We start from the raw sequence: 9,382 nt of genomic DNA on the forward strand, positions 1-9,382 counted from the left end.
CGTTCTCTAAGGTGTTAAATAAGAGACCTCTGTGTCTCCCCCATTTACCTGTATTAAAGCAAACTTTAATCTGCTTCATTAACTGTCTTTTTGACTAAGTTATGTAGATGATAGTGATGCTGTTTGCATTTATGTATCTCCAGTATTTACTATGGTAGTAAACATATTGAATAGGTATTTGTTAAATGAATGGGGGAAATGTGTTACTTTGGAATTCATTTTTGGAATTCAGTTCCTAGGTTTTGGGGAGATATGGAAGACAATAGTGGGATTTTAACAGATCTTCCTCTTTTGATTGGTGTGTGTGCAAAATAAATCTTCATTCTATGAAGTTTCTTGTATTCATACTTAAAAATCTTCTTAACTTTACATTGTTTTTTCTAATATGAAGTCAAAGAGTGAGTGTAAAATGGTTAATACATACACAATGAAAGTCAAACAGGAAAAGGGAGAGGAAAGAAAAAAATGCAGACATCTCTTTCGTGCTCAAACTATTGGAAGAGGAAATTAAGTACTGAGATACAGTATTAAATAAAAAATGAAGTTGTATACTTGCCTAATAGAAGGGTATAAAAAAAAGCTTATTTTACATGGGAAGGAGTAGGATTCAGTTAAAGTATGTTTCAATATGAGAACTATACAAAACTTTTAAGATGGGATTTAAAGAGTTTTTCTTTAAGATTTTCTTAGAGTCAGACTTTAACTTTGTAGAAAGAGAGCAGTGTGAAATAAATTGAAAGTGTACAATTAATATCAAGGAAAATATTAAAATTTTTAAAATTGACAGATATGTCTGTCTTAAGGGTTCTTGCTCTTTGTCTCCTTTATTACTCAAAATATTCCTTGTATGTCATAAAGAATATGTAAAGCACTACATATACAGAGTGGACTGAAATATAAAGTCTTTTAACTTTGGGCCTGGGATATAGAGGCAGAACAGGTTAATAACCAGTATAAGAATATACCAAGAAAAAGAACATGTATGAAGACATAGAGTTTAAAGGAAACAAGGAATGTTAATATGTGTGAAGAAAGTTGGTATGCTTCAATTATAGGCAGGTGAAGTGGGGGATAGAAATTAGTCTAGACAGAAGAGTCAAAATCAAGATTTATAAGCACTTGTAGATTTTTTGTTGTTTGGGCATTATCTGAAGAGGGATGACTAACTACCAAAGGGTTTTAATCAGGTGGATGACATTTTCAAATATGAATTTAAGGGAAAAAATTACTCTTCCTACAGTAAGAGAGGAGAATGATTAAAGGCTAGGAAAGTGGTTATAATGTTATTGTAGAAGTGTTAAGCCAGAGAGATGATTGCGATCTGCAACAATAAGACAGTGGAGACGGAGAGAACTAGATTGATATGAATATTATTTCAGGATTTTGATTAAAAATAGGAACAGACAAAAACTTAAAGATGATGCTGTAGATGCTAGCCTTGGCAATTGGATGAATATTGTGTAGATGAAGCTAGAAACCAATGAAATCTGTTGAAAAAGATTTGAGAAAGAAGAGAAATTCCAATTCTGGAAACAATGTGGTAAAAGTCTTATAAATTTGCAAATAGAAATCTGCAATCGGTTTCTGCCTTACTTTGAGAGATTTGGGCTGAAGTTTTAAATTTGAATAATATAAAAGTTAATTGAATTCATTAGACTGCGAAGACTAAGACAGGGTCAGTTGTAGACTTAGAGAAGATGCAAAATGTGCAATTGGAGAAAAAGACTGAAAAGTTTGGGGTGGAAATGGATATTACCCACCCCCTCCCCCCAAAAAAGAAAGGCTAAGTTAATACACAAAGTAACTGAAGAGGAAGTTTAGAGAAGTTTGGAGTTGCTGAATATTGTCAAGTAGTCAAGTTTTTTTGTTTTAGAAGTAAGGGGTTATTGTTCCTTGAGGACATGTTTACTGGGGTGGTAAGAAGAAAGGCTATAGATGACATAGGTCTGGAAAGACTGTGGGAGAGGGGAAAAGAGTGAACCATGGCACATGTGTCTTTCATCAAATAATGGGAAGGGGAGGTTTCCAGAAGAATGTCAAAAGAATTGATATTTGTCTAAAGCATGAGGGCCCTTGGACCTCAGTCATATTGTGATACTAGCAGTAAGTTTGCAATGGTGTGTATAAATTAAAATTTCAACATATTAGGGAAAACAAAGCAAAGCAAAACAAAACAAAACAAAACAACCAGCATATTAAGAAAAAGGATCCCTGGCAGCAAGAGATTGAGGAAAAGGGAACAGCAAGAAGAGTAGAGAGCTGAGGAAAGGAAGCTGCTAAATCTGGGTGTAAGGTCCTGAGTTCAAGCCTGAGTGGTGTATCTATGAAACTGATCCAAAACTGACAAATCATTGGCTTTAAGAACTAAACTATGGTCCAGAACACTGCTCAGTCTCCACCACATGGGGCCTTGGGTAGTGCACATGTGTGGTACACCCACGTAGGATTGGAAATCTTTGAAAACTTATCAGAAACAATACCCTCGCAAAAGTTTGTGGTAATCTAACCAAGTTGATTTCCTGCCATAATAATTTTTTTTAGAAAATCAACATTTTCCAAAAGGTATTAACAGGACTCAAAGTTGCAACATAAAATAGAGAAAATGTCCAGGATATAATTCAAAATTCCTTGAAAAACATCAGGAAAACAACTCTGAAGGCAAAGGTTAATTAAACTTTAGAAAGTTTTTAAAATTATCAGACTTTAAAGAAATTATTATAACTATACCCTACTAAATACAGGAAAATATAGTTCATAATATAGTTCAAATTAATAGAAAGGCAGAAGGCTTGGTAGAGAACTGAGAAATCCAGTAATTAAAATAATTGAACTATATATTCTCAAGAATGGAATGAAAATATCAAAATCAGTAAAACTAAGCATTGAGATACATTTTTTTTCCAAAAAAAGAGCAAAAAATCTTCAAAGACATAGTAGGACAATATCAAAGGTGTAAAGACAATACTTAAAGGAAAACCAAGATTTAAAAACATTATAAATAAACATTGATATAGATGATTGGATAATTCTCATACAAAAAAATCAGTATATAGTGTAACAATAATTTTATTTTATTTTATTTATTTATTTTTTAATTTTTTATTTTTTATAAACATACATTTTTATCCCCAGGGGTACAGTTCTGTGAATCACCAGGTTTACACACTTCACAGCACTCACCAAAGCACATACCCTCCCCAATGTCCATAATCCCACCCCCTCTCCCAAAACCCCTCCCTCCAGCAACCCTCAGTTTGTTTTGTGAGATTAAGAGTCACTTATGATTTGTCTCCCTCCCATCCCATCTTGTTTATTGATTCTTCTCCTATCCACTTAAGCCCCCATATTGGTGCATCACCACTTCCTCATATCAGGGAGATCATATGATAGTTGTCTTTCTCTGCTTGACTTATTTCGCTAAGCATGATACGCTCTAGTTCCATCCATGTTGTCGCAAATGGCAAGATTTCATTTCTTTTGATGGCTGCATAGTATTCCATTGTGTATATATACCACCTCTTCTTGATCCATTCATCTGTTGATGGACATCTAGGTTCTTTCCATAGTTTGGCTATTGTGGACATTGCTGCTATAAACATTCGGGTGCATGTGCCCCTTTGGATCACTACATTTGTATCTTTAGGGTAAATACCCAATAGTGCAATTGCTGGGTCATAGGGCAGTTCTATTTTCAACATTTTGAGGAACCTCCATGCTGTTTTCCAGAGTGGCTGCACCAGCTTGCATTCCCACCAACAGTGTAGGAGGGTTCCCCTTTCTCCGCATCCTCGCCAGCATCTGTCATTTCCTGACTTGTTGATTTTAGCCATTCTGACTGGTGTGAGGTGATATCTCATTGTGGTTTTGACTTGTATTTCCCTGATGTCGAGTGATATGGAGCACTTTTTCATGTGTCTGTTGGCCATCTGGATGTCTTCTTTGCAGAAATGTCTGTTCATGTCCTCTGCCCATTTCTTGATTGGATTATTTGTTCTTTGGGTGTTGAGTTTGCTAAGTTCTTTATACATTCTGGACACTAGTCCTTTATCTGATATGCCGTTTGCAAATATCTTCTCCCATTCTGTCAGTTGTCTTTTGATTTTGTTAACTGTTTCCTTTGCTGTGCAAAAGCTTTTGATCTTGATGAAATCCCAGTAGTTCATTTTTTCCCTTGCTTCCCTTGCCTTTTGCGTTGTTCCTAGGAAGATGTTGCTGCGGCAGAGGTCGAAGAGGTTGCTGCCCGTGTTCTCCTCAAGGATTTTGATGGATTCCTTTCGTACATTGAGGTCCTTCATCCATTTTGAGTCTATTTTCGTGTGTGGTGTAAGGAAATGGTCCAATTTCATTTTTCTGCATGTGGCTGTCCAATTTTCCCAGCACCATTTATCGAAAAGGCTGTCTTTTTTCCATTGGACATTCTTTCCTGCTTTGTCGAAGATTAGTTGACCATAGATTTGAGGGTCTATTTCTGGGCTCTCTATTCTGTTCCATTGATCTATGTGTCTGTTTTTGTGCCAGTACCATGCTGTCTTGATGATGACAGCTTTGTAATAGAGCTTGAAGTCCAGAATTGTGATGCCACCAACGTTGGCTTTCTTTTTCAATATCCCTTTGGCTATTCGAGGTCTTGTCTGGTTCCATATAAATTTTAGAATTATTTGTTCCATTTCTTTGAAAAAGATGGATGGTACTTTGATAGGAATTGCATTAAATGTGTAGATTGCTTTAGGTAGCATAGACATTTTCACAATATTTATTCTTCCAATCCAGGAGCATGGAACATTTTTCCATTTCTTTGTGTCTTCCTCAATTTCTTTCATGAGTACTTTATAGTTTTCTGAGTATAGATTCTGTGTCTCTTTGGTTAGGTTTATTCCTAGGTATCTTATGGTTTTGGGTGCAATTGTAAATGGGATTGACTCCTTAATTTCCCTTTCTTCTGTCTTGCTGTTGGTGTAGAGAAATGCAACTGATTTCTGTGCATTCATTTTATATCCTGACACTTTACTGAATTCCTGTATAAGTTCTAGCAGTTTTGGAGTGGAGTCTTTTGGGTTTTCCACATATAGTATCATATCATCAGCGAAGAGTGATAATTTGACTTCTTCTTTGCCGATTTGGATGCCTTTAATTTCCTTTTGTTGTCTGATTGCTGAGGCTAGGACCTCTAGTACGATGTTGAATAGCAGTGGTGATAATGGACATCCCTGGTGTGTTCCTGACCTTAGCAGAAAAGCTTTCAGTTTTTCTCCATTGAGAATGATATTTGCGGTGGGTTTTTCATAGATGGCTTTGATGATATTGAGGTATGTGCCCTCTATCCCTACACTTTGAAGAGTTTTGATCAGGAAGGGATGCTGTACTTTGTCAAATGTTTTTTCAGCATCTATTAAGAGTATCATATGGTTCTTATTCTTTCTTTTATTGATGTGTAGTATCATATTGACTGATTTGCGGATGTTGAACCAACCTTGCAGCTCTGGAATAAATCCCACTTGGTCGTGGTGAATAATCCTTTTAATGTATTGTTGAATCCTATTGGCTAGTATTTTGTTGAGTATTTTCGCATCTATGTTCATCAAGGATATTGGTCTATAGCTCTCTTTTTTGATGGGATCCTTGTCTGGTTTTGGGATCAAGGTGATGCTGGCCTCATAAAATGAGTTTGGAAGTTTTCCTTCCATTTCTATTTTTTGGAACATTTCAGGAGAATAGGAATTAGTTCTTCTTTAAATGTTTGGTAGAATTCCCCCGGGAAGTTGTCTGGCCCTGGGCTTTTGTTTGTTTGGAGATTTTTAATGACTGTTTCAATCTCCCTACTGGTTATGGGTCTGTTCAGGCTTTCTACTTTTTCCTGGTTCAGTTGTGGTAGTTTATATGTTTCTAGGAATGCATCCATTTCTTCCAGATTGTCAAATTTATTGCCGTAGAGTTGCTCATAGTATGTTCTTATAATAGTTTGTATTTCTTTGGTGTTAGTTGTGATCTCTCCTCTTTCATTCATGATTTTATTTATTTGGGTCCTTTCTCTTTTCTTTTTGATAAGTCTGGCCAGGGGTTTATCAATTTTATTAATTCTTTCAAAGAACCAGCTCCTAGTTTCGTTGATTTGTTCTATTTTTTTTTTTATTTCTATTTCATTGATTTCTGCTCTGATCTTTATGATTTCTCTTCTCCTGCTGGGCTTAGGGTTTCTTTCTTGTTCTTTCTCCAGCTCCTTTAGGTGTAGGGTTAGGTTGTGTACCTGAGACCTTTCTTGTTTCTTGAGAAAGGCTTGTACCGCTATATATTTTCCTCTCAGGACTGCCTTTGTTGTATCCCACAGATTTTGAACCGTTGTATTTTCATTATCATTTGTTTCCATGATTTTTTTCAATTCTTCTTTAATTTCCCAGTTGACCCATGCATTCTTTAGAAGGATACTGTTTAGTCTCCATGTATTTGGGTTCTTTCCAAACTTCCTTTTGTGGTTGAGTTCTAGCTTTAGAGCATTGTGGTCTGAAAATATGCAGGGAATGATCCCAATCTTTTGATACCGGTTGAGTCCTGATTTAGGACCGAGGATGTGATCTATTCTGCAGAATGTTCCATGTGCACTAGAGAAGAATGTGTATTCTGTTGCTTTGGGATGAAATATTCTGAATATATCTGTGATGTCCATCTGGTCCAGTGTGTCATTTAAGGCCTTTATTTCCTTGCTGATCTTTTGCTTGGATGACCTGTCCATTTCAGTGAGGGGAGTGTTAAAGTCCCCTACTATTATTGTATTATTGTTGATGTGTTTCTTTGATTTTGTTATTAATTGGTTTATATAGTTGGCTGCTCCCACATTGGGGGCATAGATATTTAAAATTGTTAAATCTTCTTGTTGGACAGACCCTTTGAGTATGATATAGTGTCCTTCCTCATCTCTTATTATAGTCTTTGGCTTAAAATCTAATTGATCTGATATAAGGATTGCCACTCCTGCTTTCTTCTGATGTCCATTAGCATGGTAAATTCTTTTCCACCCCCTCACTTTAAATCTGGAGGTGTCTTCGGGCTTAAAATGTGTTTCTTGGAGGCAACATATAGATGGGTTTTGTTTTTTTATCCATTCTGATACCCTGTGTCTTTTGACAGGGGCATTTAGCCCATTCACATTCAGGGTAACTATTGAGAGATATGAATTTAGTGCCATTGTATTGCCTGTAAGGTGACTGTTACTGTATATGGTCTCTGTTCCTTTCTGATCTACCACTTGTAGGCTCTCTCTTTGCTTAGAGGACCCCTTTCAAGATTTCCTGTAGAGCTGGTTTGGTATTTGCAAATTCTTTCAGTTGTTGTTTGTCCTGGAAGCTTTTAATCTCTCCTTCTATTTTCAATGATAGCCTAGCTGGATATAGTATTCTTGGCTGCATGTTTTTCTCGTTTAGTGCTCTGAAAATATCATGCCAGCTCTTTCTGGCCTGCCAGGTCTCTGTGGATAAGTCAGCTGCCAATCTAATATTTTTACCATTGTATGTTACAGACTTCTTTTCCCGGGCTGCTTTCAGGATTTTCTCTTTGTCATTGAGACTTGTAAATTTTACTATTAGGTGACGGGGTGTGGGCCTATTCTTATTGATTTTGAGGGGCATTCTCTGAACCTCCTGAATTTTGATGCTCGTTCCCTTTGCCATATTGGGGAAATTCTCCCCAATAATTCTCTCCAGTATACCTTCTGCTCCCCTCTCACTTTCTTCTTCTTCTGGAATCCCAATTATTCTAATGTTATTTCGTCTTATGGTGTCACTTATCTCTCGAATTCTCCCCTCGTGGTCCAGTAGCTGTTTGTCCCTCTTTTGCTCAGCTTCTTTATTCTCTGTCATTTGGTCTTCTATATCACTAATTCTTTCTTCTGCCTCATTTATCCTAGCAGTTAGAGCCTCCATTTTTGATTGCACCTCATTAATAGCTTTTTTGATTTCACCTTGGTTAGATTTTAGTTCTTTTATTTCTCCAGAAAGGGCTTTTATATCTCTCGAGAGGGTTTCTCTAATATCTTCCATGCCTTTTTCGAGCCCGGCTAGAACCTTGAGAATTGTCATTCTGAACTCTAGATCTGACATATTACCAATGTCTGTATTGATTAGGTCCCTAGCCTTCGGTACTGCCTCTTGTTCTTTTTTTTGTGTTGAATTTTTACGTCTTGTCATTTTGTCCAGATAAGAGTATATGAAGGAGCAAGGAAAATACTAAAAGGGTGGCAACAACCCCAGGAAAATATGCTTTAACCAAATTAGAAGAGATCCCAAACCATGAGGGGGGAGAAAGAGGATAAAAAGAGGTTCAAAAAGGAAGAAAGAAAAAAAAAAAAAAGGAAAAAAAGAGAAGAAAAGAATTTAAAATAAGAAAACAAATAAGAAAAATATAAAAAAGAAAAAATATATATATTAGATAAACTAGTTAAAAAACGTTAAAAAAGAAAAAGGTAAAAGTTAAAAAAAATTTAACCAGAAGGCGAGAAAAAAAAAAACAAAAAAGGAAAAAGAAAAAAATTAAATTAACTGCAAGACTAAAAAAATATCACAGGAAAAAAGCCATGAGTTCCGTGCTTGGCTTTCTCCTCCTCTGGAATTCTGCTGCTCTCCTTGGTATTGAAACCGCACTCCTTGGTAGGTGAACTTGGTCTCGGCTGGATTTCTTGTTGGTCTTCTGGGGGAGGGGCCTGTTTTAGTGATTCTCAAGTGTCTTTGCCCCAGGCAGAATTGCGCTGCCCTTATCAGGGGCCGCGTGAGTAATCCGCTCGGGTTTGCTTTCAGGAGCTTTTGTTCCCTGAGCGCTTTCCGTAGAGTTCCAGAGGACGGGGAATACAAATGGCGGCCTCCTGGTCTCTGGCCCGGAGGAGCCGAGAGCCCAGGGCCCCACTCCTCGGTGCGCCCTCAGAGAACAGCGCCCAGTTACTCCCGTATGCCTGACCTCCGGCCGCGCTCCGAGCTCACCGAGCCTGCCACCGGTTCAAGGTCACCCCGAGCTGTGAGCTTACTGTCGGCTCTGTCTCTGAGCCGGCTTTCCCGTTCCAATACCCGCAAGCTCTGCAACACTCAGACACCCCCGATCCTTCTGTGACCCTGCGGGACCTGAGGCCACACTGACCCCTCGTAGGCTTCGCCCCGGTTTAGCCTCTGGAGCGATGTCCCTCAGCGGAACAGACTTTTAAAAGGCCTGATTTTGTGTTCCGTTGCTCCGCCCTTGCCGGGAGCCGGCCCCTCCCCCCGGGGTCTATCTTCCCGTCGCTTTGGATTCACTTCTCCGCCGGTCCTACCTTTCAGAAAGTGGTTGTTTTTCTGTTTCCAGAATTGCTGTTCTTCTTCTCTTTAATCTGCCGATGGATTTTCAGGTGTTTGCCATCTTTAGATAA

The sequence above is a fragment of the Mustela nigripes genome, chromosome 15 (assembly GCF_022355385.1).
Source record: "Mustela nigripes isolate SB6536 chromosome 15, MUSNIG.SB6536, whole genome shotgun sequence".
NCBI classification, from domain to species: domain Eukaryota; kingdom Metazoa; phylum Chordata; class Mammalia; order Carnivora; family Mustelidae; genus Mustela; species Mustela nigripes.